The sequence below is a fragment of the Stegostoma tigrinum genome, chromosome 3 (genome assembly GCF_030684315.1).
Source record: "Stegostoma tigrinum isolate sSteTig4 chromosome 3, sSteTig4.hap1, whole genome shotgun sequence".
Classification (NCBI taxonomy): domain Eukaryota; kingdom Metazoa; phylum Chordata; class Chondrichthyes; order Orectolobiformes; family Stegostomatidae; genus Stegostoma; species Stegostoma tigrinum.
Genome location: NC_081356.1, coordinates 94,178,995 through 94,200,205, shown reverse-complemented (window position 1 = coordinate 94,200,205; position 21,211 = coordinate 94,178,995).

The window sequence follows — 21,211 nt, the reverse complement described above, 5'->3', positions numbered from 1 at the left end:
ACCAAATGCTGACAATTTTTGTTGTATCTTCCTACCCTTGAAAAGAATCTCATGCCCCATTTATTTTCCAACGTTCGTACGTATGGAAAGAGCAAAAGAGCTGATGAAATTAAGAGGGAAATCTCTATTTTCTATAGCAGCAAATGTAGCCTTTATTCGAATGCTGAACATTGAGAAGTTAGTTGTGTTGCTGCATTGAAAAAAAAATAGAGAGAGATGATGAAAAAACTGACTGTATTTTCAATAGTGTAAAAAGTTGTTCAAAGTAACTAACATAAAATCAATCAGTAATTATGCACATTTTGAATGAGACATCTTCTTGCAGTAGTTCTCGTTTGTTCTTGTCATAGATGAATATGGCATCCATTTCATTTCCAATGTGAAACTGATCTGCTGTGTTTAATGTTAGAAAATCAGAAATAGATATGAAATCAAGTAATTTTAATTGTGAAATAAAGTATTTCCTTTGTAATAAATTAGCTTTATGTGGAGCAAATTTTGTGATGTAGGGTAGTATTGCTGCAAATAGAATTACCTATTGTGTATGAAAAGTAATGCAAATCAGTTTACATTTTTGTCCATTGCTTTTTATTGGGTGCTGCCTGACTGAAAAACTGCATAGTTCTTCTTTAATTCAATTAAATTCATATATGACACTATTCAATAAGCATTCATTAGCTCAGAGCAAGGTTTCTTCCCTTTTCTGGGGAGGCGTTTCTGCCTCTGAGAACCATGAGTTAATCATATAACTGGTAACTCTGTAATCACAGCAATTCCACAGGAATAGTAATCATTGTTGAGACTGCATAAACTTCAGCATTAGTCACTGAAGTCTGATGAAGAGGTAGATTGAGGCTGTTCCCAGTAGGGTCAAGCTAGGAGAACCTGCAAAGATGTTTGAGGGAAGGAGGAGAAATTTAGCGGCATGGCCAGTCTGGAAGAGTGGGACAGGCAGATTTCAAGCATATCTCTATCCTGTGGCCACCAAATGTCCTTAACTGACCCAATGGTGGCTTAGCTGCCCAATGCCTCTCCTTCTACCTATAAATTGGTAGGGAGCTCAGACACAGGCAGCTAGGCACGAGGAAAGGTATCCATTAAATTACATCCTAACTTGTCTGGCAACACACCTCTTGGGGAATATAATATTCTGAGGTTGTTGACTTGCTTGCCGAGCCGGCTTGTTCTCATTCAGGCATTTCGTCACCACGCAAGGTGATATCATCAGTGGACCCCACTATGAAGTGATGTTATTCTACTCTGCTTGGAATTTATGCTGTTTGGTCTGTTATAGTGAATAGTGTCATTTCCAGTTTTGATCTTCATGGGTTTGCATGTACAAACATGTAATATTCTTCCCAAGATATCTTTTAAATCCACTTAAAGTGGTAGATAGATGGAGTTTTCATTTAACGTTTCATTTTCGAGGCGTCATATCTGACAATGCACAATTCCTTCAGTGTTAACCTGGATTTCATGCTGATGCCTCTGGAGTAGGAATTGAATCCAGAACATTCTGACACTGGGGCAAGTAGTTGCTCCTATGATATGACTGAGCCCTCTTGTGAGGTTCCCTAGTGAAACTCAGAAAGTATATAGTATGGATAACATTTCAAAGTGAAAATACTTAGTTCAGAGAACTGATACTATACGATGAGGAGAGGGAATTTGTTCCCCTCTTTTTCATCCTCTCTTGGATCAGTCAATATCAATATTTTTTGTTATTTCTTTTCATCACATCCTCTATCACACTTCAATAAAACCATACTTTACTAGAAAATGAAGGAGCTAATTACAAACATTTGCTTGAATGAAAGAAAGACTAATTTATTAGTTATTAACTCTAAGAAAAAAATAATAATGAAACATCATATACTCACACAAACACAGGTAATAAGTTTAAAAGAGAGAGAATTTGATATCGATAGGAAGAAATAAGGCTATGTCGTATAATTTCTTTTGAGTTTTTGATTTATTAGGTTTTAAACTGGAGGCCATAAATGATTAATTGTTAACACATCACAGCAATGGCAGAACATGTAGATGTTTAAGTTTCAGTCATCATTTTCCCAGATGGCTTTTTCAGTACACACTGCCTAGTCAGGTGATGAGACAATGAAACAAGAGAGAGACTGTGTGTGTGTGTGTCTGTGTCAAAATTTTGCTTTTCCTTTGTTGTTTCAGATAAAAAAATTAGTGATAATTTCATTGTAGGGGGTTTTGTTTATTTTACACAGATCTCAAAGAATTTGCCTCTATTTATGTTCAGGTGACAATGCAGCCATTTAGATCAATGTTTCTTCCATTAAAAGAAAACATTTTAACCCATGAGAAGTCTCAGAGATCATTGTCAAATGACTGAAGTTAAAATTTGAGAGTTCATTTTTATCATGACCATAGAATAGAGATGTCATAATGCCCAGGTAACATTACAAAAGGTAGCCAGAAATATTTGAATCAAAACTATTGATAAAAATGTCTAATGATTAGTACAAGAGAAAGGATACCAATAAATTGGAAAATGATTACATCTCCTCCTGTAGATACCCAACAATAAAACACATCTTAACATACTTGCTGATATTTGTCCACAACAGTACAGTGTTTCTCTGCTGCAGAGATGATACAAAAGCAGAAAAGAGAGCTAAACCCTTGTTCAAAAATATCTTTTCCTCAGGGCAACTCTTGTCTTCTGTGTCCAAAATCTCATACCTTCAGGTTTACCCTATGTGTCACTCAAGGACAGAAAAATCATGCCTGGAAAATGTCATCCTTGTTTAGAGAGACTGACAACGACAATGCTTGTATCAAACAAAACAAATGGTCTGTGAATCACCCTATATTATACTGCAGTATAAATGCATGCCTACCTCTGGATTTTTGCAATTTCAACTAATTTAAAGGGGAAAAAAAACACCTCATGGTGTGCAGGCCCCCTTTTAAGGCTTTTCAGTAGCCAAATTGTTACTTTATATATTCTAGTTTTCAATTCTTTCTACACCAAAAGTTTATCTGTTATCCAATCAACTATCCACCCACTCACTCACTAAAGATTAGTTTTCTCATTACACCAATTAGCTCTGCAGTGGGTGCAACAATGTTTTACCTCTCTTAGAAAAGTGGTTTTTTTTAAATGAGACTAGCTAAGTAATTAGCTATTTACATTTAAAGTACTGTTAGAAGTACCTGGGAGCGATTTCTAAATGCATGTTTACCTGTAGTTTGAGAAGCTGATGCATTCACTGATTCGACTTCTCACAGAACCATACAACTTTACGGCACAGGAGGAGACCATTTGAAATGTCACAGCCCTGCTGGTCGAGAAAGCTCTCCAATGTAATCTCATTTTCTACCTCATAGTCCATAGCTCTGTGGGAATCACACTTCAGGTGTATTTATGACTATTTTTAAATGTAATGTGGGTATCTGTTTCCATCATTATTTCAGAACGCAGTTTCCAGTATCCCAGTAGTTTCTGGGTGAAAAGATTTCTCAACTCTGGACAGTGAGAGTCTTTTTCTGAGGATGATGACTTCAGCTTGTACAAGGGGGCATAGCTACAAATTGAGGGGTGATAGATTTAAGACAGATGTCAGAGGCAGGTTCTTTACTCAGAGAGTGGTAAGGGTGTGGAACGCCCTGCCTGCCAATGTAGTTAACTCAGCCACATTAGGGGCATTTAAACAGTCCTTGGATAAACATATGGATGATGATGGTATAGTGTAGGGGCAGGGGCTTAGATTGGTTCACAGGTCGGCGCAACTTTGAGGGCTGATGGGCCTGTTTTGCACTGTATTGTTCTATGGTCAATGTTCTAATAACTCCTTTCCAATCCCTCTACCAATTACTTTACACACCTGCCCCTGATTCTGGGCCTTTCTGCTAAGGGAAACAGGTATTTTCCATCAGTTTATGTAAGCCATGCTGAATTGTAAATGCCTCTGTTAAATCTCTTCTCAGAACCCTCTGTTCCAAAGACCCAAGCAAATCCAATTGTTTCACGAACAAAATTCTGTGTTCCTAAACTCCTCTGTAATCTCTCCAGTATAACCATATTCTTCATTTAATGCTGTTGTACAAACTGTGTGCAGTATTCTAACTATGCCTAGCAGTCTGTGACTAGTATTTGATAGCGTTCTAGCATAACATCCCTGCTGTTACAGTCAATGCCTTGGCCAGTAAAAATTTATCCCACTTACCTTCTTGACTAACTTAGCTGCATGTAAATATGAGCACAATGTGGCTGAGCTGAGAACTCGGGGAAACTGTTTAAAAATTAAGAGTCAACCTTCTAGGGCAGAAATGAGGCGAGTTTTTGTTTTCTCAGAAAGGAAGACTTTGGAATTCTGCCTCAAAAGTGGTAGAAGTGGGGTTATTAAATGATTTTAAGGTTTAGGTAGATTCTTGTTAGGCATGGGGGTCAAACATTGTAGGGGGTTGACGAAAATTTGAAATTCAGCCTAAAAACAATCAACCACATCTTAGTGAATTGCAGAACAGGCTGGAGGTGCTGACTGGCTTATTTCCTAAGTTGTTACAAAGTTACAAAGTCAATGGCTTGGACACCACCAGTAGCATCCCTGGGTGTGCCCTGTCTGACCAGCAGGACAGACCCAACAGAGATGATGGCACAATGATACAGAGTTAGAAGGGAGTTACCTTCAGATTCCTCAATATTGATTCCAGTCCCTATGGAATCTCATGTCACCAAATCAAACATGACCAAGGAAACCTCCTGCTCCTTACCATGAACTGCCCTCTCTTTTCTTTTCCAGCGGCTAATGAATCAGTGTTCCTTATTGGTGATGTCACAGCTGTTTGGAGATGCCACCTTCAATAACAGCGCTGCTGCCATGGTTTGCTTCACCCATGACTATGGTTTTCGACACTCTGTGGTTGATACGGCCCTCAACCACTTCCAACCTATCAGCTGTGCTTCCACGCTTGCTCCTTCCCATCACTCACAACGCAGTGATCGGATTCCCCTTGTCCTCATTTTTCATCCCATCGGCCTTCACATTCAAAGTACCATTCTCTGCAATTTCACATAGCTCCAGAAGAACGCCACAACCAAACACATCTTCCTCTCACTCCCCGCAGGCTGCATTTTGCAGTGATCATTCCCTCCAGGATGCCCTAGTCCAATCCACAACCACCAAAACCACCTCCCCTCCACAGCACCTTCCCATGTAACTGCAGAAGGCACAACATCTGCCCCTTCTCCTCCTCCCTGCTCACCATTCAAGGGCCTAAATAGTCTTTCCAGGTGATGCAGCATTTCACTTGTACCTCCTCCAATCCTGTGCATTGTATTTGCTGCACCCCGTGTGGCCTACCCTACATTGGAGAAACCAAATGCAGACTGGGTGACCACTTTGCAGAACACCTCCGGGCTGTGTTCAAACCAGACCCCGGTCTTCCTGTAGACAGTCATTTTAACGCAGCATACTGTTTGCCTGACCAGATGTCTGTCCTCAGCATGCTGCAATGAATTGCAGCACAAACTGGAGGAACAACATCTCATCTTCAGATTATATACTTTACAGCCTCCTGGAATCAATATTGAATTCAACACCTTCAAAATGTGAACCATTCCTTCCCTTTATTTCAGCTTGTTTTCACGTCCTCTCCTCCCCCATCCCAGTTACAATTTTTTCCAGACAGGCAGTTGGACATACCATTGTTCTGCCATTGTCACATTACAATCACTTAATCTGAACGATCTGCATCTTTTCTCCACCAGCACCCTACAGCCACTAATTTCACACCACAAACCCCAAACTAGAGTCTAAATGCTGTCCCTTCACAGTTGACTTCAGCTTACTCTCTCTCCAGAAATCACACAACACCAGGTTACAGTCTGATGAATCAGTCTGATGAAGGGTCTAGGCCTGAAATGTCAGCTTTTGTGCTCCTAAGATGCTGCTTGTCCTGCTGTGTTCATCCAGCCCCACACTTTGTTATCTTAACCAGGTAACAGTCCAACAGGCTAATTTGAAAACACAAGCTTTCATCAGGTGAAATGAGAAAAAAGCACATAGAATTTATAAGTAAATGATCAAAGAGTCACCCAACTGAGAAGGATGTATTAAACAAACCTAAGGTGCTGTTAAATCTTTAATCAGTTGTAAGGTTTTAATTGATTAATTTATATATGTAAATACCCAAATTTCTTTCCAATCACTGCCCTGAGAGAACTGAAGGTTTTATCGGGGTAAAGAAGCGGTGGTATTTTAGGCTAGACAATGCATGTTAGGTGTGAGGTCTTGTTTAAAATCTGTTTGCGTTTTGGTTTGGAATCAGACTAGTTTATGATTGGTGTGGACAATCATAACACCAGCATTTCCACATCCATGGATGCAGTCTGACCCACTGTGATTTCCAGTATTTATTGTTTGCTTACAGATTCTAGCATCTGCAGTAATTTGTTCCTACTCCTTAATGGTGAACTTCATTTGGAAAAAGCACTGAGAGTGACAAGGATATTGAATGTGATCTCTGTGTGGGATTTCAATGCCCACCACCAGGAGTAACTAAGGGACTTTGTCTGCTAGACTGGGTCTGTGGCAGGCGTTGAGGGAAACAACAAGAGGGGAAAACACGTTAAACTCATCGTTACCAATCTGCCTGCCCCAGATGCGTCTGCCCATGACAGTATCAGTTAAGAGTGACCAGGGCATAGTTCTTGCGGAGACGAAATCCCACATTCACATTGATAATACTTCACAATATGTTGTTTGGCACTGTCGCCATGCTAAATGGGACAGACTTCAAGAGAGTCAGGAGCACAGAGGTGAGTGCAGTGGCCATCACTGAGGAGAAGATGCTGGGGAAGCTGAAAGATCTGAAGGTGGATAAATCATTCAGACTTGAAGGAATAACCCCATCCCCAGGGCTCTGAAGGAGGTAGCTAAGGAGATTGTGGAGGCACTGATGATGATCTTTCAAGAATCACTGGGGATAGATAGGGTCTCCGAGGAAAATGGCTAATGTAACACCCCTGTTTAAAAAGGGTGGGAGGCAGAAGATGGGAAATTATAGAGTGGTTTGCCTGACCACAGTCATTGTTAAATTTTAGAGTGCATTATTAAGGATGAGAGTGCGGCGTACTTAGAAGTGTATGGTAAAATAGGGTTGTGTCAGCCTGTTAGAATTCTTTGACGAGGTAACAAGCAAGTTAGATAAAGGACAGCTGTGGAAGTGATCTGTTTAGATTTCCAGAGGGCCTTTAATGAGATGCCACACACCAGTAAATCAGTTAAGAACCCCATAGTGTTAGGGACGAGGTACTGGAATGGATAAAGGATTGGCTGACTGGCAGAAGTCAGAAAGTGGTGATAAAAGAATCTTTTTCAGGATGGTAGCTAGTGACTAGTGTAGATCTGCAGGGATCAGTGTTAGGAATCACAACAATTCACTCCATACATTAATGATCTGGACAAAGGAGCTGAGGGCTTTGTTGTTATGTTTGCAGATAAATTTGGAGATGACACAAGGATAGGTGGAGGTTCAGGTAGTGTTGAGGAAATGGGAAGGGTGCAGCAGGACTTGGTAAAGAAGTGGTAGATGGAATACAGATGGCAGATGGGAAGCCTGAAGTTATACACTTTCATAGGAAGAATAGAAGAGTAGGCTGATTTGTAAGTGAGGAAAAACTTTGGAAATCTGAAGCACAAAAGGGCTTAGGAGTCCTAGTTCATGATTCTCTTAAGGTTAACATGCATGTTCAGTTGTCAGTTAAGAAAGCAAATGCAATAATAGTATTCATATTGAGAGGTCTAGAATACAAGGAAAGGAATATACTTCTAAGGTTGTCTAACAGAGTAGGGGATTTCAAAATTAGAGGGCATATTTTTAAGGTGAGAGAAGAAAAATTTTAAAGTGGCTGCAGGAGGAGCTTTTTCACACAGAGGATAATTTGTATGTAGAATGAACTACCAGAGGAAGTGGTAGATGCAGGCACAGCTACAACATTTAAAACTCATTTGAGTAAGTATAGGAAAAGAAAGGCTTAGAAGGATATGGCAGCAGGTAAATGGAATTAGTTTAGTTTTGGTAACTTGGTCAGCATGAATGAGGTGGACCAAAGGGTCTGTTTCTGTGTTTTATGGCTGCATAACTGTATAACTCTATAAAGGCTCAGTTCAGATCTCATTTGGAATATTGCACAGTTTTTGACACCTTACCTAAGAAAAGGTCTACTGGCTGTGGAGGGGTCCAGAGGAGGTTCCTGAGGATAATCCCAAGGAAGCGTGCAAGTCTACTGTGGCCATCCCTCTCTCAGCCAGCTACACTGTTTTGGATATTCTTGGGTGAAATGGCCTCTCAGGGGAAAGCAGCAGCAGCCAGGTCAGTGCCACCACTACAGGCACTGTGTACAGCAGGGAGGGACAAAGTGTAGGTGACTGGTAGTGAAAAGGGACTCCATAGTCAGGGGTGCAGATAGGCACTTTGGTGGCCATGAGTAAGACTCCAGAATGGTTTGTTGCCCCCTTGGTGCCAGGGTCATGGATTTCTCTGAGGAGGCAAAGGATATTCTAAAGGGGAAGGGCGAGCAGCCAAAGGTTATCTTCCATATTGGTACAAATGGCATAAGCAGAAAGACAGATAAAGTCTTGCAAAGGGAGTTCAGGGAGTTAGGTGAGAAGTTGAAAAGCAGGATCTGTAGAGATGTAATCTGGTGATTACTTCCTGTACAACATGCCAGTAGGGCTAGGAATAGGAAAATAGTGTAGTAAAGTATGTTTAGACTCTTGTTTGGAAATAATCCATGCAGCTATGAAATAACACGGTGTGAAGCTGGATGAACACAGCAGGCCAAGCAGCATCAAAGGAGCAGGAAAGTTTGATGTTTCAGGTCGAGACTCTTCTTCAGAAATGGGGGAGGGGAAGGGGATTCTGAAATAAACAGGGAGACAGGGGGAGGTGGATAGAAGATGGATAGAGGAGAAGATAAGGTGAGAGGAGACAGGCAGGTCAAAGAGGCAGAGTTAGAGCCAGTGAAGGTGAATTCAGGTGGGGAGTCAGGGAGAGAATAGGTTGGTCCAGGGAGGACGGACAGGTCAAGGAGGTGGGATGAGGTTAGTGGGTAGGAGATGGGGGTGGGGCTTGAGGTGGGAGGAATGGTTAGGGAAGCGGAGATTAGCTGGGCTGGTTTTGGGATGTGGTTGGGGGACGAGTGAATTTTGAAGCTTGTGAAGTCCACATTGATAACATTGGGCTGCAGGGTTCCCAAGCAAAGTATGAGATGCTGTTCCTGCATTGTTCAGGTGGCGTCATTGTGGCAATGCAGGAGGCCCAGGATGGACATGTCGTTCGAAGAGTCGGGGTGGGGGAGGGGAGCTCAGATGAGGATGTTTGCTGATAATTGCAAAATATTCAGTACGATTTGTCTTTCCTCAGACAATGAACAGTCTGTATTCAAATGCAGCCAGATGTGAACAATATCCAGCTTAAAACTGGGAAGTAACATGCATGCCACACAAAATGGTAATTCAACAAGAAAAAATCTAATCATTGTCTCTTGAAATTCAATAGTATTACCGTCACTGTATCCCTCACTATCATCATTTTGGGGTTACAATTAACCATAAACTGAACTGGACTATCCATTTAATGTGGCTATGAGAACAGGCCAGAGTATAGAGTTTCTGCAGTGAGTAACTGTTCACAATATACGAGTCAAATGTCATGAATGAGATGGAAAATGAAGCCGCGCTGACTCTGTTTGATCATGTTATGCATTTCTAAATGTTCTGCTATTATATCCTTTATAATAGACGCTAACATTTTCCCAATAACAGATGTTGAGCAAACTGGCCTGTATTTAACTGTTTTCTTTTTGTCTCCTTCCCTTTATAAATAAAGATGTTACACTGGCACTTCCCAATCCGCTGGGATTTTTCCAGAATCTGAGGATTCCTGCAGGATTTCTATTAGTGCGCCTATGATCTGTGCAGTTAAATCCTTTATTATCCTTGGATATATCTTGTCAGGTCTAAAGGGCTTGTAAGTCTTTAGCCCCATTAGTTTTCTTAGCACCTTTTCTCCAGTGATAGTCATTGTATTTATTTCCTGATGTCCTTTTACCCCTTGAATATTCAGTAATTTTGCTAAGTTCGATCAAGAAGGCAGCAAAGTAGGACGGTCCAACCGGACCTCCTCCACTTCTTCTATTTATTTCACATTTTTATTCTCTGTTCTGCCCCTTTTCCACCTTTTTGGTGTTTTCCCCTGATGTTGAGTGGGTCAAAGGCATGGATCAGAGCGGGGACGGTCAGTGGCCTAGAGGCCTGATCGATGCAGGGCTGGTCAGTGGCCTAGAGGCCTGAACGATGCAGGGCTGGTCAGTGGGCTGGAGGCCTGATCGATGCAGGGATGGCCAGTGGGCTGGAGGCCTGATCGATGCAGGGACAGCCAGCGGGCTGGAGGCCTGATCGATGCAGGGATGGCCAGTGGGCTGGAGGCCTGATCGATGCAGGGATGGCCAGTGGGCTGGAGGCCTGATCGATGCAGGGACAGCCAGCGGGCTGGAGGCCTGTGGACTGAAAGTCAGAGTGGAGCAGTAATGGCCAACGAGTGGGACAGTTGCTGGACTGAAGACCAGTGAGAGTGGTCAGCAGCTTGTGAGCCCAGTCAGACCACATGTGGAAGGTCTCTGCACTGATCTACTGCAAGCCCTTTATGGAAAGGCTGCAATGCTTGTCTTTTTAACTTTATTTCTTAGTTTTCTAATTTATTCTATGAATAACTGTAAGTAATATAAATTTTTTCCATTTTTTTCCTATATTTCTCTATTTTGTATCTAAGATCAGCACCTTGATATTTTGTGCCTGAGATAGTGCTATGTGGGGTGACACTGTAAACTTCTCACTGTACTCCTGTACTTCCATACTTGAGTACATATCACAATAAAGGATATTCTAATTTATGCTGAAGACTGATGCAAAGTATTTATCCAACTCATCTGCCTTTCCCTGGTTCCTCTTTATTATTTCCCTTGCCTCATTCTTTGAGGGGCCTATGCTCACTTTGGTTTCTCTTTTCCTTTTCATATAATTAAAGAAGCTCTTGTTATCCATATTTACATTACTTGCAAGTTTATCCACAAAGTTTACTTTCTCCTCTTGTTTTTTGGTTCTTTTTTGTTGGTTTTTAAAGTTTTTCCCAATTCAACTAAGCTTTGTCTCATCTTTGAATCTGGTGCTATCCTTAACTTTCCTGGTTAAACATTGCTGGCTTATCCCCTTCCTAGAATCCTTCTTCCTCACTTGAACATATCTTTGCTGTGAGCCATAAAGTATTTTCTTAAATATCTGCTACTGTTTCTCAACCATCTTTTCAGCTAAACTCTTTCCCAGTCCAATCCAGACAACAACTTTACAAAAAAATTATTCACTCACGGGACATGGGCATCACTGGTTGTCAGCATTTATTGCTCATTCCCCTAGTTGCCCTTGAGAAAGTAGTAGTGAGCTGCCTTCTTGAAATGTTGTACTGCATGTTTGGTAGATATAGTCATGATGCTATTAGGGAGGGAATTCCAGGATTTTGATCCAGCAATACTAAAGAAGTGGCAGTATACATCCAAGTAAGGATGGTCAGTATCTTGGAAGAGAACTTGCAGGTGGTGGTGTTCCCATTCATTAGCTGCCCTTGTCCTTCTATATGGTTGTTGGCTTGGAAGGTGTTGTGTAAGGATCATTGGCAAATATCGTGCAGTACATCTTCTAGATAGTACACACTGCTGCCATTGAGTATTAGTGAAGGAAGAATTGGATGTAGTACCAATCACACAGGTTGCTTTGTCCTGGATGGTCTAAAGCTTCATGAGTGTTGTTGGAGTTGCCCTCATCCAGGCAAGTGGGGAGTATTCCATCACATTCCTGTCTTGAAGATGGTGGGCAAACTTTGTGGAGTCAGGGGATGAGTTGCCGTGGTATACCTAGCCTCTGGCCTGTTCTTGTAGCCATTGTGTTTATGTGGCAAGTCCAGTTGAGTTTCTGGGCAATGGTAATCTCCATGATGTTGATAGAGGGGTATTCTGTGATGATAACACCATTAAATGTCAAGGAGCAGTTGTTAGATTGTCTCTTATTGGAGATGGTCATTGCCTGGCATTTGGGTATTAAGAATTTTACTTCTCCATTCCTTTCCAATTAAACTTATTTAGGTTTAACCACAATTTTTCCTATATCCCAAATTCGTTGATCTCAAATCAAATTCAAAATTCTGCCATGTTGTGGTCAGTGTTTCTGAAGGTATCTTTTACGTTGGCATATATGATCAAATCCAAAACTACCTGAACCCTTCTCTGATCCATAAAATATTGTCCTCAGAAACTGTTCCAACTACACACTATGAATTCTTCCTCATGACTTGCTCTGCCCATCTCTATACCCAAATCTACATGAAGATTAGAGTCACCCAGAGTTAATGTATTGCCTTTGCTACATGCTGCCATTATCTCCTGATTTATTCTCTCTGTCACCATACATCTATGATTAGGAGGCCTATAGACCACTCCTACTTCTTTCTTTTTTTTATTTCTCACCTCCACCCATATGGGTTCTATGCCTTTGGATTCAAGATCATTTTTGCTGTTACACTCACTCCATCCTTCCAAAATCTTACCACACCACAGTTTCTCTCCTGCCTATCATTTCGAAAAGTCACATACCCCTGAATATTTAGTTCCCAAGTTTGAATTCCTTTCAATCCAGAATTTTCCAAATATCAAAACTTTATTGATTACATCATTGTGACAATGAAGGGCACTTTAAGCAAGGAAGATTCTGTGAGGTTGAGTACCCACAGTAGATTGGTATGATCAGTAAGGGACAACTATAAGGACTAAAACAATACTCAGTGCTGGAATTAAGCAACACAGTCTGGGTTTTCTTCAGCTTACCATTAAATTCCAAGTATTATTGAACAAGGGCAAGTATAAGTGGGATATGGATCAATGAGGCCCTTAGTGTCAACATTGCAGGCAGACATCAAAAATGTTGTGGTGATGGTATTTTGATATCATGCATACTGCTCTCTAGCATTTTTGTTTGAACTGAACACAAGTAAGATGGGTATCCCTGATGATACAAACTACAGAATAGTTGGTGGGATATTAATAAAGCATAGTGTCTACACTGCAAGACTTCACCATTACTTTACTTTCCCCATTTTCTTCTGTAAATGTTACAAATACTAAATCTTTGAGCTAACAGGTTATTCTGTTTGTCAGAACATGCAACTTTCATGTGGACAAACAATGATGGTATAACATGTGATCAGAGATAATGGGAACAGCACATGCTGGAGAATCCGAGATAACAAAGTGTGGAGCTGGATGAACACAGCAGGCCAAGCAGCATCTTAGCAGCACAAAAGCTGATGTTTTGGGCCTAGAGCCTTCATCAGCAGTTTTCTGATGAAGGGTCTAGGCCCGAAACATCAGCTTTTGTGCTCCTAGGATGCTGCTTGGCCTGCTGTGTTCATCCAGCTCCACACTTTGTTATTGTGGTTTAACATGTGACAGGATTCCTAAAGATCAAAGAAGTTTAGCAATTTGTCTATACATGGCCATATATAGTTCCTTGATTGATATCAACAGAAAATCTCTCAATGTCTAATGTGTTTATGTATTTATTGACCAGTATTATACAAGTAAGCGCTCACTTCCCTGGTTGCAACAATGATGCTTCAATTTAAGAGAAACTTATGTTGCCAGTGGCTTTCCATTTGGAAGAAGGTGTCGGGGAGATTTTTACCATCTGAACTGGTGATACATATGTGCCATTCCAAGCATAGAAAATTACCTGAGAACAATGATACAAGCTATATTTTAGGCATAATGCTAGGCTTTGTGTGCGTGGACTAGGCTGCTAGTTCACGATAATTTTAATCAGAGATAATGGGAATTGCAGATGCTGGAGAATCCAAGATAGCAAAGTGTGAAGCTGGATGAACACAGCAGGCCAAGGAGCATCTCAGGAGCACAAAAGCTGACGTTTCGGTCCTAGACCCATCATCAGAAAAGGGGGATGGGGAGAGGATTCTGAAATAAAGAAGGAGAGAGGGGGAGGTAGACTGAAGATGAATAGAGGAGAAGATAGGTGGAGAAGAGAGTTTGGGTGGAGAGGTAGGGAGGGGATAGGTCAGTCCGTGGAGGATGGACAGGTCAAGGGGGCGGGATGAGGTTGGTAGGTAGGAGGTGCGGCTTGAGGTGGGAGGAAGGGATAGGTGAGAGGAAGAACAGGTTAGGCAGGTGGGGATGAGCTGGGCTGGTTTTGGGATGCAGTGGGCAGAAGGGAGATTTTGAAGCTAGTGAAATCCACATTGATACCATTGGGCTGCAGGGTTCCCGAGCAGAATATGAGTTGCTGTTCCTGCAACCTACGGTGGCACCATTATGGCACTGCATGAGGCCCAGGAAGGACTCCTCCGGAACCGCCCCAAGAGAATCCCCCTAGTCCTCACATACCACCCCACATGCAACCTTCAGATACAGCGCATCACCCTCCAACACTTCCGCCATCTACAATCTGGCTCCACCACCAAAGTCATTTTTCCCACCCCACCCTTGTCTGCCTTCCGGAGAGACCACTCTCTCCGCGACTCCCTTGTCCGCTCCACACTCCTCTCCAACCCCACCACACCTGGCTCTTTCCCCTGCAACGCAGGAAGTGCTACACCTGCCCCCACACTACCTCCCTCACCCCCATCCCAGGCCTCAAGATGACTTTCCACATCAAGCAGATATTCACCTGCACATCAGCCAATGTGGTATACTGCATCCGCTGTACACATTGTGGCTTCCTCTACATTGGGGAAACTAAGCGGAGGCTTGGGGACGGCTTTGCAGGACACCTACACTCGGTGCGCAGTAAACAACTGCACCTCCCAGTCGCGAACCATTGCAACTCCCCCTCCCATTCCTTAGATGACATGTCCATTCTGGGCCTCCTGCAGTGCCATAATGATGCCACCCATAGGTTGCAGGAACAGCGACTCATATTCTGCTTGGGCACCCTGCAGCCCAATGGTATCGATGTGGATTTCACCAGCTTCAAAATCTCCCCTCCACCCACTGCATCCCAAAACCAGCCCAGCTTGTCCCCGCCTCCCTAACCTGTTTTTCCTATCACCTCTCCGCCCCTCCCATCTTGAGCCGCACCTCCATTTCCTACCTACCAACCTCATCTCACCCCCTTGACCTGTCCGTCCTCCCCGGACTGACCTACCCCCTCCCTTCCTTCCCACCCATACTCTCCTTTCCACCTATCTTCTCCACTATCCGTCTTCAGTCCGCCTCCCCCTCTCTCCCTATTTATTTCAGAATCCTCTCCCCATCCCCCTTTTCTGATGAAGGGTCTAGGCCCAAAATGTCAGCTTTTGTGCTCCTGAGATGCTGCCTGGCCTGCTGTGTTCATCCAGCCTCACACTTTGTAGCCAGGAAGGACTCCTCCGGAACCACCCCAAGAGAATCCCCCTAGTCCTCACATACCACCCCACATGCAACCTTCAGATACAGCGCATCACCCTCCAACACTTCCGCCATCTACAATCTGGCTCCACCACCAAAGTCATTTTTCCCACCCCACCCTTGTCTGCCTTCCGGAGAGACCACTCTCTCCGCGACTCCCTGTAAACTCCAGCCTCACTGTAATTCTAATCTGGCTCTGAAGTCCATGACTGTGTATAGCCAACTGAGCAAATAGCTTTTGAAAGATGCCCTATTATGGAAACACCAGAAGAGCAATAGTCTCTAGGAAAAGTGGAGATCAGTATAAGGAGCAACAGAAATGCAAAGAGTACATGGAGCACAATCTATTATCAATATTCATGCTGCTGTCGTCGAGTAAGCTTTCTCTTTTGACTTCTGGATAGTGCACTAATGATTTACACTTGTGCAATTTGCTTTGAAAACACTATTATCTATCCAATCTTTTCTCAGCTCAGCAATTGCCTACTTTCCATTCATTTTAAAGGGCACAGTATTACCTCATTGACAATGATTATCAGCAGTTCAGGCAATGCAGCACTTTGCCACATTATGATATGAAGTTCAATTCAGACTGATTTAGCACAAGGGACTCAGCATTGTCTGACTGCTGTTGTTGGGATGTTGGGTAGGGACATGCTATTACTTGCCATTGCCTGATGCAATGTAAGAGACTGATCACCTAGAACTTGGCTATTGTTATTATGCTGAGTTCCCACTGAGGAGGGAAATGGAGCATTCAATTCTTTGTCCATTTATCGATTAAATGTTGTTGGCTGGCCATTGCCCTGCTATAGGAAGGATGTTATTAAACTGGAAAGGATGCAGAATAGAATTACAGGGATGTTACTGAGGCTGGAAGGTTTGAGGTATCAGGAGAGTCTGGATAGGATGAGGCTTTTCTCCTTGGAGTGTCGGAGGCTGAGGGGTAACATTATAGAAGTTTATAAAGCCCAGGGTGGTGAATAGCCAAAGTCTTTTCCCTGGGGAAGGGGATTCCAAAACTGGTGGGCATCAATTTAAAGTAAGAAGGGAAAGATTTAAAAGAGGGGCAACTTTTTCACACAGAGGGTAGTGTGTACATGGAACAAGCTGCCAGAGGAAGTGGTAGAGATGGGTGTAATTACAGCACTTAAAGGACATTTAGTCCGGTATAATCTAGGAAAGGTTTAGAAGGATCTGGGCCAAGTGCAGGAAAACAGGACATGTTCAGTTTAGTAAAACCAAGTCAACATGGGCGAGTTAAGGCGAAGGGCCTGTTTCAGTGCTGTATGCCTCTACAGCTCTATGACCCCAAACAGGAGTGATGTTTGAAATGATTGTGTTCTGTTCATGTTGTCTAGGCATTTTTTTTTGAAGGAAAGGATTACATTTAACTGACCATGTCTAGATGAACTGTGCGTGAAATATTCAAAGGAGGGTTAGGATCAGACATGCCGATCAACAGGGAAATAATTGATGTGATTGTGATGTACTGCAGTTAAATCACCATAAGAAATGACGAAATTAAGCAGGCTGAGGACTGGTCTGTTGGAAACAGGCCTACATTCGATGCCAATTGACTAGTCTTATTGGAGATTGTAACCATTCCACCCAAGTCATAATGATCTTGACTGGAGGAATCTATAGCCTATGAGGGTCGGAAACAGTCAACGTGGCTCACAGACCTACCATTGTCAACAGAAGGTCAACCACATGGTGGATTGAACACCAGCCAAACTCAATGGGTATTGGGACTAACAGGTTAAGATAACCTAAGAGTACGAAACAAATTCAAAAACTTTGAGTCTCAAGTATGTAAGGTTTGGTCAGAAATGTAAAGTTTTTTGACAAAGGTTTACTTCGTAATGAATTGTGGGTATTTATGTATTTTGTGTGAGAGCTGAGGTTAAATTGTAGAGGCTATCAAATCAAGTAAACAAATCAATGTGTTACATGAAATAGATTAGTTTGTGTGCTTTCTATTAGGGATTAGGAGATTTATTTCAATAAACAAGTTCGTGGTTGAGCCAAATGTTGTGTCTGTGCAATGTTTTCCTTTATAAAATCCAGAAGCCCAAGAACCGTTATGGGATGGGGAAGTGAGGCTGGAGAATGGAAATGGATACTTCTGAGATATTAACTTTGAATTACTTTAGTAAAGAGTTGATGGACAGAGTGATGGTTAAATATCCTTCTTCACCGCTATAATCTTTAGTTCCCTGATTGCCTCACAACAACCTCAAACTCTGCTGGAAAATTTGGACATTGGAGCCTATATAAAACTGATTGGAATGTTTTCACCCTGCATTAGTTCTTTTAGACATTTTTACTGCAGGATTATTATATTTGTGGATTCAAACAGACTGTGAGGATGTCTGGCTGTTAAAGTTGCTCAGGCCTGTAGGAGCATACTATTACAAACTCCAAACAGATGAGAAGGCACATATTGCTAAATTATGCTCGCCTATGTCATTAAAATGAGCCCAACAATAAAATCAGCATTCATGATGTCAGGTGGACTTAGATTCTGTATCGGCCAGATTCAGGAAAGGTCTTTTCTAAAACTTTGCTGCAGATACCTGTGACCTTTATCATATCAATTTCACACAACGTAATAGTCACATACTCTGTATGATTGCTCTGAAATGTGTAATATCAACTATGAGTGAGCTTATACATGTAAATGTGAACTTGGATAACACAATTCCTATGTAATTTATTGTAATAATGCAAATGAGGTACCTCTGATGTGAGAAAGAAAAGAGTTATTTGACAATTATTTGAAGAGGAACCATCTATCCTTGTCTGTTTTTCGTCTTGTGTCACTTGGTATTGATTAGCAGGTGTTGGAGTGACAGCTTTGACCCTGTAACCCAGGAAAGTGATGATTTTCTTTTGTTTGCATAGACAAATTAGTTTATGGAAAGTGAAATACTCACTATGTTGGAGAGGAAGCAATGCCCCATTTTAAATATCTTTAAAATCATGAGGCAGTGGCAAATGACGACAACAATTGGCTAACCTAAAGCTCAGTTACAAACGTTCATCGACTTTTCCTTCTCATTCTTGGAAAGTTCGAAGTGGTTTATGCATTTTTCCTGTGTCTGTGTGGGTCTCGTCTGGGTGTTCAGGTTTCTTCCCAAAGCCCAAAATTGTGCAGTTTGTTGGATTGGCCATGCTACATTGTCCCGTAGTGTCCAGGAATGTGCGGGCTAAGTGGGTTAGTCATGGTGAGTTGCTTGATAAGTCATAGGTAAGTTTTTTTTTGTCCATTTTATTAAGGAAAGGTAAGAGTTCTAAACGATTTTCATATGAAACATGATTAAAAAGTTTAGAATTTTCTTAGGGGGCAAGAGCTTTTCTTAACTAAAGGTTTTGTAGGGAACCCCAAACCTGTGTGTCACATGGTCTGCAACATGTGAAAAATCCTAGATGCACCTGGCAGTCTGAATGAGCATCCTTTCAGGAAGAGCCACTGGTTTGATCAATTTAAGCTCTGATTTTTGGAGTTTAAGCATTAGCTGGAGGCACTGCATCTACAAGGCTGGCAGTTACGTGGATAGCACATTCTTAGATGTGGTCACCCGGCAGCTTAAGAAAATGCATTCACTGAGGGAAGGAGTGGTCATCAGTGATTAGAATGAAGTCAGTAGGTAGTCAGGAAAGCAGCAGAGTTTCTCACTCAAGAACAGTTTTTTTTTTCTGTTTTAGAAAATGCTTACTCTGAGATTGCAAGGACCCTGACAGTAATTTTCAAATCCTCTCCGGATACAGGAGAGATGCTGGACAACTGTAGGACAGCTAATATGGTACCATTATTTAAGGAAGGCTTAGAGATTGAACAGGCAACACCAGTGGTAAGGCAACAGTTGGAAAAAGTTCTGGGGGTGGAATTAATCTCCACTTCGAGAGACAAGGCTTAATGAAGGATAGTCAACATGGCATTGCCAGGGAGGGGTCATTTCTGACAGATCATTTCCTACTTTGTGATCAACTACATTTCCTGCGCTTCTGCTCTCAAGCCCTCTCCTCTCAATAATAATAAGGATAGAGTCCCCGTAGTCCTCACGCCACTACCCCACCAACCTTCGAATACAATGCACAATCCTCCAAAATTTCCATCACCTACAATCAGACCTCACCACTGAAAAGATATTTCCCTCCTCACCCCTGTCCATTTTTTTGCAGACATCGTTCACTCCACACATCCCTCATCAGCTTTGCACTCCCCACTAACCCCTCCACCAGACCCAATATCTTTCTCTGCAACTACAAGAGATGCTACACCTACCTTATATTTCCCTTCTCATCTCCATCCAAGGCTCCAACAATTCTTCCAAATCAGGCACCTCGTCTAACCTCATCTACTATACCCACTGCTCCTGATGTGGTCTCCTGTATATTAGGGAGACTAAATGTAGAGTCATGCAGAGCATGTGCACTCTGCATGCACCACCCAACCCAACCTTCCAGTTGCCATCCACTTCAATTCACCCTCCCACTCCCCTGCTGACATGTCCATCCTTGTCCTCCTCCACTGTCAGAGTGAGGCCAAATATAAACTGGAAGACCAACATCTCACCTTTCTTCTTGGGAGCTTGCAGCCCAATGGCCTGAATACTGACTTCACCAGCTTCAAAATCATTCCTCCCCAACCTGTCCATCTTCTGGCTCACCTACCTACTCCACCCTTCTCACTGACCAACCACAATAAACCCCCTTCCTGCATTTACCTATTTCTATCCCACCAACTCTCTTCCAAGTCCCACCCTCCTCCTTCTATTAATTTCTGGGCTTCCTGTCACCCTCCCCCGTCCTGACAAAGGGTTTCGGCCTGAAACATTGACTACCAACTCCTCGGATACTGTCTGAACTGCTGTGCTATTCTAGCTCCACATTTATTGACTCATTTCTGACAGATTTGATTGAATTTTGTTGGGAGAAAACTAGCTGTGTGAATGAAGGAAGTGCAGTGGGTGTAATCTACATGGATTTCAGAAAGGCCTCTGACAAGTTCTCATGGGACACTGGTCAGTTAGGTAAAACTCTTTGGGATCCACAGCAATTTGGAAAATTGGCTTAGTGGCTGGAGGCAAAGGGAAGTAGTCAAATGTTGCTTTTATGACTGGAAACATGTATGCAGTGGCATAGCATAATGTTTTGTATTGGGTTTCTTACTGTTTGTGATCTAGTTCAATGATCGGGACATGAATGTACACAGTTTGATCATTAAGTTCGTAGATGATATGAAAAGTGGTGAGGTGGTAAATCATGAGCAGGAAAGCTTTAAACCACAAGTGATATAGACAGTCTGGTCAGTACAATGGCAAATGGAACTTAATTTGAAAAGTGTGAGGTGATGCACTTTGGGAGGATTAACAGGGGCCCAGGGAGTATGCCTTACATGGTAGGACCCTAGGAAATACAAAGGATCAGATACTCATATGAACGTCCACAGATGCTTGATAGCAAAGGACAGTTCGATAAAGTGTTCAAAATGTTTTGAGTATACAAAAGTAGGGATGTATTTCAGAAACGGAGACATTAAATAAGCTGTGGTTGTTTCCCAGTGATCTGAGAAGGTTATAAACAGTACCTGATTGAGGGGCACAGAACTATGAGTGGGATAGAAAGTGTAGATAGGAATAAAGTTTTCCTCTTAATAGAGGAGCCAATAACTAGCAGGCATGGATTTAAGGTAAGATCAGGAAATTTAGAGGGAGAGTGAGG